Source organism: Selaginella moellendorffii, unplaced genomic scaffold (genome assembly GCF_000143415.4).
Source record: "Selaginella moellendorffii unplaced genomic scaffold, v1.0 SELMOscaffold_73, whole genome shotgun sequence".
Taxonomy (NCBI): Eukaryota; Viridiplantae; Streptophyta; class Lycopodiopsida; order Selaginellales; family Selaginellaceae; genus Selaginella; species Selaginella moellendorffii.
In genome coordinates this window covers 732,959-742,726 of record NW_003314334.1, presented here as the reverse complement: position 1 = coordinate 742,726, position 9,768 = coordinate 732,959, and the positions used below count along the sequence as shown (strand labels likewise).

At 42.9% G+C, this 9,768-nt stretch overlaps 1 pseudogene; it reads right to left on the bottom strand.

Annotated features, from left to right (window-relative positions):
- LOC112340961 lies at positions 1-624 on the bottom strand (annotated as a pseudogene).
- Positions 625-9,768: the final 9,144 nt, after the last annotated feature.

Sequence of the window (9,768 nt, the reverse complement as noted above, 5' to 3'; positions counted from 1 at the left end):
GCTTCCTAGAGCTTGAGAAACACGAACTCCTCCACCGCCGGGATGGCCCTGACCCTGTGCAGCACTTCCTTGCTCGGCTCCTCATCCACGCCAATCGCCATCACCGCCTGCTTCCTGGGCGAAGTCCTCCCCACGCTCATGAAGCTCACGTTCACGTTCCCGTCGCCCAGCAGCCCGCCAACTTTCCCGATGATCCCCAGCTGATCCACCTGTTTGGACAGGATGACCGATGCCTCCAGGCTCACTTCCATGCTAAACTCCCCGACCTGCGAGAGGTGTGGAAGCACGTCCTTGATACTGCCCGCCACCGCCACCGCCACCCTTCCACCTTCGGAGACTGCACTGGAGAACTTGGACTCGAAGTTGGAGATCTTCACTGCGAAGCTCTCCAGCGGCTGGGCCTGCGTGCTCCCCCCCTTCCTGATCCGGATGCCACACTACTTTTCGACGTAGTCCATGTTCACGAGGTTGATGAAGGTGTCCGACACTGGCTCCACCAGGTCCTTGACGATCATTGCAGGTGTCTAGATCGTCCAGGGACCGGGCGGACGTGTAGCTGTGTGCCAAAGTTATTAATGTGCCTTTAGCAACTGGCCATTGTAGTGGAGCACGACTGAATATCATTTATATAGAACCAAAATGTTTAGATGCTATATCATGTTATGCTTGGTGCCATTGTATTTTTTGGAATTGACTTCTTACAATGTCTGTGTTTTGCTTTAAGCCATCCTATGCATGTATCACGTTTATCTTTCCCAACACATCGTAAAGCCCAGAATGAGTCATCAATGTCCTTCTCCACAATGTTCACTACACCCAAGTTTGGATCTCTAATTTGTGTTGTTGTGGTTTCAGTATTGGCAAAGTTTAAATTCTTTCTGGATGAGTAGTCTTGAACTGATGGTGTCCAGTTTATGTATATCATCATTCCCAACTATATATAAAGCTATTGTTGCCTACTTTCTAGAATTTATTTTTTATTTTTCTCTACAGGCACTTGGATTTGACATAATGCCAATCTACCTAGCTTGTATGTTAAAGTTAAGCATATCAACCACCCATTTCTGTGCACTACTAGGTGTGCCACTTTTTCTTGCATAGACTTCTTACTAGCCTAATTTCAAACTAACATACCTTCCTTCTTAGAACTGTTTATAGATGATGCATTGTTCAAATAGCTCTTCACAATAAGCATTATACAAACTTGTTTTTGTTTTGAAACCCCTTCTAGCCAGTTAATTTATATGTTTAATCCCATAATGGTTTATGTTTGGTATGAATGTTGCTTCTTCAATCACCTTATTCTGCAGTGAACAATTAAAAATTCCACCATTCAAAAATTAGTAGGGGCTGAACCTTGAAAATGATTGTGCAAAGATAAAAATTGATGGTATAAAGAGGAGTTTTGCTGCTAAGAAACTTATGATTCCTTTTATTGATGATTTATTTCCTGTGAAGATGTTTCATGTTGGAATGCTTTTTGATGTGATGAAGAAGATCAGGATTCATTATGACAACAAACCTCTCTTTGTTCCTCTTTTTTTGATGCTATTTAATGAGGTTGTGCAAAAAGTTTTTATTCTAAATGAGAAGATGGTTAACAAATTTTATCTTGAAAGCTATCTTCATAAAAAGGATAAGTTCACAAAACAGTTGCAACAAACCACTTATGTTATAAAGAAATCAAGGCTAAATGAGAATAATGTTGGGTAAACAAGAATAACGAATTTGAGAGAGAGCTAGATCATAATTAAAATTAAAGTTGGCTCAAGGGCATTATATTCCATGTATGGGATGGGAACAATTGGTTAAAAGTTTAGAATATTGTGATTAATCATTTCTTTGCTTTTAACAAGAAGAAATATGTCCAAGTTGAGGTGTTATTCATCAACACGAAACACAAAGATGCACTACAATTATATTAAATTATGCATCATGTGAATAAGTAAACCCCCTTTTCTTTTTTGTCTCTGTTCTCATAAAAAATTTCAAGTTTGTTGGTCACTAAATGGAATTTAACCCTTATATACTTATGCCAAGAGCAATAGAGCAAGACCCAAGTAAATAATATTTTATATTAGTCGGCCATACCTATCCTACCCACTTTCTCTATTATACATTTGGAACCCTTATAGAACCCCTACTATATATAAAAAATATATTTAGAGCTTTCGCCCAATCTTTAGGACAATCTAGAAAACTTATTAAATATTGAATGATACGAGATTGTGAATTTGAATATATGAATAAAACTATTATATTAAGGATAATCTTTACATTCTGTAAATATGCTAATAGATCTAAATACCACATTTTACACTTCCAATTTGTAACACATATAGTTTTAACCCTTTATCCTATGGTGATGTACCATAGGATAACCATGAAGTGGAACTTAACCCTCCATATACTATGTGTCACATGCTATATGTTTAAGGACAGTGGTGTGGAACTCGAGTTTCATGGCCCTATGCCACTGAATAAAAGAACAAAGCCAAACTCCCAAGCTTTGCAGTCAAAGAGTGAAAGTACTAGAGCACAGAGTGATTCCTAAGTATTCAGCTCAAGGAGCGAAGGGACAGGAGCACAAAGTGACATAGGAACTATTTTAAAGCATCCAGCATCCCAATGCGAGGATCAACATACAAAATGAAGTCAAACAAAGTTTGGTGTTATTTCAACATACCAATAGCCTAACGTGAGGATATAGGTATTCCACCAATTAGCATGGTGTGGAATTTGGGCTTAAACTCAAGCCAGAATAGAACAAGTACAAACACACAAGTCGGAGGTAGATTATGCTTTAGATTGGTCAACCATACCCAACTTACCCACTATCCCTACTATACATTTGGAATCCCACAACTCCACAAAACACTTTCCATAAATAACAATTGAAATCAAATGGTACTAACATAAGGTACATGATAGCAAAGGTGTTTGGCAAACACGGTAAGGTATCATTTGGCAATATTGAGGGATTAATCTCAATATGTGAAGGTTTTTATCAAGCCAATGCAAGATAGAGCAAAAAGAAACTAAGAGCCAATATCCAAACATGTAGTTTGTATTATTCTTTTATCACCGATCAATACTAGTTTAATCTATTAACCCACTCCAAGCCGCAAGAGGAGAAGTTGCTACTTCTTCATGATGATCCAAGTAATGGCTTAATTCAAGTTTGAGGGATTCATGTGTGGGTAAGTGGATCTAGTGGTACATTAGATTATTGTTGTTTTTTTTTTTTTTTCTTTTCCTTCAGCTAGTCCAGCATTGTGAATAGAGAGGCTATCAATATAGTGAGTTGAGATTCTTTGTACCATAACAATTGCTTTTCTTATGTGACGAGGATGTGCAACAAGAGTGTTGGCTACACGCAAGTAAGAGTAGATAGCTTACCTCATTTCTTTTTTGATCTAGGTAGCACGGCCCTAGTGTTGGCTAGCAAAATAGCGAGCACCATAGTCATGATTGAAGCACTGGTCCGTCTCCACTGATTCTCCAGCTTTGCCAGCTTCAACAAGAGAAAATGGAGGTGGAGCGCTAATTAAAAAATTAATTACAAAACCATATTAATAAAACAAACCTATAAACCCACATGAAAACACACCCAATTGGCAAGCTTAGGATCAATGTTGAGGGGATTTTTGTTAAGCTAATGAAAAATAGAGCAACATAAAATTAACAAACTAAGCCAAGTATGTTGAGTTAAATAGACATTTATTCCTTCTTTATGCTTGTGTAGTAAAGTACAGATGTTAAGTCTAATTTAGTAACACTTAATAAAAAACACTAGATCAAAGTTGATCTTCTGCCATTGTGGCATCGTCTACACAAAATATGTAAACTAGCTCACATAAAGAAATCATAGGATATCCACCAATCACCTTATACATATATATTGTTGCCTGCAAACCCATGATTTGGAAAAAGCCATCGTTTGCAGCCAAGAAAACAAAGTGCTTTTATGAACCACCTCACTATAGATGATTTTCCTTCACAAGCATGTGCTATTGTAAACTAAATGATAAACCATGAGTGATTTGAGATGTATATGCTTACTAACTATTCCTTGCTCCAAGTTCCAGTCCCAAGAAAAAAGTTTGATTTAGCTTATAAGCCCAGAAAAGGTTTTGCCCTGTTTGATTATATAAATTATTTATTGTTGCCCTTCAAACGTGTTTTGGAAAATAACAGGAACTTATAAAGTTATTTGATTTGTGGAAGTGAGATTTTTGCGTTTGAACCGCAGTGGATCATAAAGTTGGAGGTGGACATTCCGATCCAGCCGTAGCCTAACCAGACGCGCTCCTACTGGCTTAACTAACCAGACGGTCAAAACCATGAGATTTTTACTTGTGAAGAGGGTTTTTGGTGGCATTGCGGGCGAGACAGGTATGTTTTTCTCGTTCTCTCTTCTTCCTGTGAGAATGCTGGTGAAATGCGTCCCGAGCCAAAGATTCCTAGCTTTCCTGAAGAGCCCAAGAGTCCCCATTTGCTGCTCCACGAATCAAAGATGTGGAGAAGTGGAACAGCGATCGCATAGACTACCACCACTTGGTTATCGTGTCGGCCTTCGTCGCTGCATTCTCAGGTTTCTTCTGTGTGTTTGGGCTGTTCACGGTGATTGCCAAGCTGCCTGCTGAACGGGGACGAGGAGTCGCGATACTGTGTTCTTCGCTGGTGCTCAGTCTTGCGTCTCCTGGGTTTTCGCTCGCGTTTCAGCACCAGCCGCCACGCATCTGGGTCACAGCGGGAATCTACGTCGTAGCATCAGCCTTTCCTCTTGGCCTGCGCGGAGTTCTTCGGCTTGGTTTCCCACGGTCACCTCTGTACGTCGTGTTCTCCGTGTGTTCTCTAATTTCTGCTTTGTTTTGGGGAGTTTTCTCCCATTGGGAGAAGGACTATGCCCATGCAGGAGGAGCTGTGAGTGCTATGTTCGCGAATACGGTCTTCTTCTTCTTCTAGTACAAGAATATAAAGTAGAAAGTCTTCTTGTATCTTTTTCTAATACAAATGACTTGGATTTGAGAGAATTGGCTACTTCCCTGCTTTTTGCAAGTGACTGCAAACACCGATTCTGAAGTAGAATAGAACTTCTGCACTCTCAGATTGTCCACGAACCACGTCAACCGCTGCTAGGACAATCTGCTCTCCGCAAGCTACAGTGTTTTGCATCAAGCGCTCGTGTCACGTCTTCGATGTTTTCTGGCTCGCAGTCCATGTACGCCATGCTCTTAGGCAGGCCAGATGGCAACACGAACAGAAAAAGCAACAAGCCATGTAGACTAACAGCAAACTAACGTGACTGGACTCGCAAGTAATTGTCAGAGCAATCGTACCCAGCATAATCCGAATCAATCCAGTGTCTGGATTAGCAACAAAGACACAAGAAGTTTCTAGCAACAGCTCTCTTACCTGCGGTACCGTCCTTGATAGAGGGCGCCCATCCTGCTAATCCCCATTTCCTGGGAGCGTAAACCAGCGACAACAGCTGAAAAAGATTGCTCGCGAACAAAGCCTCTACAATAAGTTCTCTAACAAACCGGTCTTGGAGACCAGTCGCTTCAGGGAAATCCGTGTTATTGCTCCAGGTATGAGTGACTGCAGAAAGCAGCAAGAAAATTTTGTTTTACTATTTCAGTACAAGCATGAACAGAGGCTTGCGTACCATTGACTTCTTTACCCGTACATACAAAGTCTCTCAAAGAATACATTAAACTCAAGGTGAGTGTAACTGTGATAGCTGGCAGCCTATGAGAAAAAAACAAAACGGTGAGGAAGGACTGCAGACAGATAAAGACAGTAATATATCCTTCGTACTCTTTCCCTCTGTTCCCCCGTCCATACGTGTTCTGATGCAATTTTAAAAGCATCTTTATTCAAAGTTCACAAACAGCTAGCTAAAGCTGAATTTCCCCTTTAACATCGAAATCTGGAAAAGAAATTTAAAGTCTTTGGTTGGAAGCAAATTAAGAGTTTCCACCATGGTTTAGTGTTGAAGATCGATTGTGAGAACTTTGGAACGTTTGCATGGAAGAAAAGCAAACGAATGAGGAACAAAAACTGACCGAGTCTTTCAAAATACCATTAGCTCGGGCCTCAAGAAAAACAAGGAAGAAACAAAAAAAAATCATGGCTCCATATTTCCTGAAAGCTAAAACTTGACACGTTAGGCACTGGATAAGCTTTCGATGTTAAAGGGGAAATTCAGTTTCAGTTAGCTGTTTGTACTTTTAAAACTGGGAACAGAGGGAAAGAGTATATTACTGTCTTTCTCATCTTATCTCCCTGCAGTCCTTCCTCACCGCTCTCACGCTCACATCTCCCCATCTCATGCTCGGCGTGGAGCTTTCCTTCGGATCTCTTTTCCCTCTCCCTTGCTCGATAACAGTGGTATCGTGGGACACACGCTCGAGGTCGTGAAGGAGACCAGTCGTTGGAGGTCGGCTATCAGGTAAAGCGGCCGGGATGTTTCGTTTCGCTTTCACAGTTTTTGGTGCTCTGGACTGGTCGTGGATAATGGGAGGGAGGGAATTTATATACCCTTGTTCTTCCTTGGTGTGAGGCGGGCAATGGCAGCACCATAGAGGAGGCCGAAGGTGGCGATTTCAGGGGATTTACCAAGGTTTAGTCTTGATGTTTTATCAGCACAAGAGAAGATGATAAGGTGCATATCCGATCGGCAGGAAGATATGGACGACAGCTTGCGGGTCTTGGGAGCTGCAGTGACCAGGTCGAGGGAGTTATGCGCCGACCTTTCGAGTTCCAAGTACCACCATTCAACGGGAGCAGTGTTGCCTACAACACTGCTCGGCACTCAACCATCGGTATGTCTCCATACCAGGCGCTTTATGGACGTGCAGTAGCTTCCCCGATCTTGATGACAACTCCCATTTCATCAAACGACGTCAGTGACCAAGTGGAAGCCATCAGGAAGATGCAGCAGCTGATTGGGCAACGGTTGGAATCTCCTAGTGTAGTCACAGCTCCATCCCAGATTCTTCGGCCCACTCAGGATACTCGAAAAGATCAACGAGCTCGCCTATATGTTGGCATTACCACCGAGGTCGCACCTACATAACGTTTTAGATCTCAAGCTTTTGCGGACCAGCTCCCGGAGTTTTTTCCTGCGCCGGAGTTTGTCTCCTCCGACAGGCAGCCTATGCTGCAACCGAAAGCACACTAGGAGATACAAGGTCAGGTGGCACGGAACGGATGACGAACAGGAACGAACCAGAGCTCCTCGAAACAGACCTGTTAGGACGTACTATAAGCGCATGAGAGTACGGAGGATTTATTACCATCTTCATATCTCTTCTCTCACATCTTACCTTCTCTCCCCACATCCATCAGTTTAAGGAATTTAAGCACTGTCGGGATGATGGATGTCGAGTTTTGGCCTGGCACCTGGGTTAAAAATTCACTCGCTCTCGCGATCACCTTGATGATAGACTATGGAGTTACGCATCAGAAGAACTTTATCAACGCTCGAGATACACTAAAAAGACTTGCCATATACAACATTGCAGATCAACTTCAAGCAAGTGATGAGGTTGATCACTTGCAAGTTTTCCGTCAGTTTACTTTGGATATTCCCCTACTCTAAATCTCCAGCGCCATGGATGCTTGCATCGCGACTGGGAATCCCGCGGTATTCAGCAAATCCTCACGTCCCGCTCTAAGCTGAGCTGGCATTCTTGTGATTGAGCAATATTTCTTCACAGAGGCTGTGAATTTCTGGATGGCGAATCAGCTGTGTGGGACGACGATGCCGTGCCAGCTGCTCACGATATCGCCAGGTTTTGGTGTGCGGGATCCTCGTCTTTGATTTCACTCAGAAGATTTTCCTTGCTTCCAAGCCGGAGAATTGTTTGTACAAGAATCTATTCAATGACAGCAGCTGAAAGACACTGTCCGGTGAGTGTTTCCACGTTCTCTTGACATCGATTTTGCTTCAATCGTTGTGGAAGTGTTTAACCCCGGTAAAGGGATTCTTGTGCTTAAATTCCTTTCTTTTTGCATAGGATCTATTAGGGCTTGAGAGGTTGGGTATGGAAATTACTAGTAAGAGTGTTCCATTGTGGTGGTTCTTCTTACCTATTTCAATTATTATGACTTGGGCCATTACTTTCTATGATTTCACCGTTTACATCACTTTTTATCCTCCAAAGTGGCACTGCCCAAGTGGTGTTCTCTATTGTAGAAGAGACTGCAATGCACTAAACCTTGGCTACCATTGGGGTTTTACGTCAGATTACTTGGCTTATGTAACAATTGGGCCAAAGTACTCTGCGATTCGATATTGGCAGCTTGTTTGCTTCACTGACCACATATATACTTTTTTATCAGTGGGTTATATTATTGGAGGTAAGACAGTCTCATAAATATTATTTCTAAGATGTTTTTTACAGCTATTATTGGAATCGTTTCTCTGATGCACTCCAGGTGCTGTATGCTGGTTAGTATTTTTATTGGAGCAGTGAGTGCATTAGCAAGCACATATGTCTCAAATCGCTCCTGGTTTATCGTTTGGCAAGTTTTGTCTGCAATAGCACATTCTTGTGCAGGAACATCAACCATAATGAGATGGTTCATAGAAACACCCCGTTTTCTTGGCTGGAAAAGATGGCTTTTTCCAAATCATGGATTTGCTGACCGCCAAGGGCAAGATCATTACCACATATGTGAGGTGATTGGTGGATATCCTATACTTTCTTTATGTGAGCCATGTTGCATACCTATAATTTATGTCTGTAAACGTCTATATCCAGACTGGAGGTGGGGAAACAGGATGGTGTGCGTCATGGACTCTATTGTTGTTGTGGTGTTAATGGGGGAAATGGTAGCACGGGTTCTGATGAAAAAAAGAGGCAGTGGGAGAGTAGCAAATGTTTCCGATTAAGAAAGAAATATGGCTTCTTTTGTGTAATATTATGTGGTTAATGCGAAAGTTTGTAAAGGATTTGAAGTACTGTCAAAGTGCGAGGGGGACATGGGGAAAATCCTTGCCACTTCTCCCAGTGAGCCTGATATTATTGTAGTTTAAAACACAAATAAGGTGGCCAAATCCCACTCCGTTGGCGAGCCCTGTCTGAGTCTTCCAGGAATCCATTCTGGGCGTAGCACAGCAGTAGATTCGTCCATGACACGAGATCCTTGGCCGGCATTCTCCCTGGTGCGCGAGCTCCGTGATCATCGAGTTCCCTGTCACTCTGAGACGCGATCGAACATAGCCTGGCAGTCGCGGATCCGGGAGGCTGCCACATATACGAGACAAGATCGCGGAACGCCATCCCATCAAACGTGTTCTTGGCGAGCGCAAGATGCCCGGACTGAGCATACAGTGTAATGAGCGAGTTCCAAGAGACCACGGTGATCCGGCATGGAAACGAAGATCTTCTTCACTTGGCCGAGATTGGAGCTCCGGATGTAGGATCGTTGCAGGACACGAGATTCCACTGTGGCATAGGAGGCTCTTGGATTGCTCCCTGGCAAAGCGTCGCGATGGGGCATTCGATCGAAGAGCCGGGATGAACTAAGACCTCGGCGGCATTGGATGGATTTCGGCGATCCATCTCTTGTATTCCACCAATCCGCCGATGGGAGAGGGCAGGCAGGCACGAAAGACATCGTCTCGAGCAAACTCTCGGCGTCGCAAAGCCTTCCGATCTCTCGAGAGTAGTGATCCCATTGGAACGATGCCATAGTCAGCGATCATAGGCGACCATAGACACGAACTGATCGCGGGCGATTGGGATCTTGCAG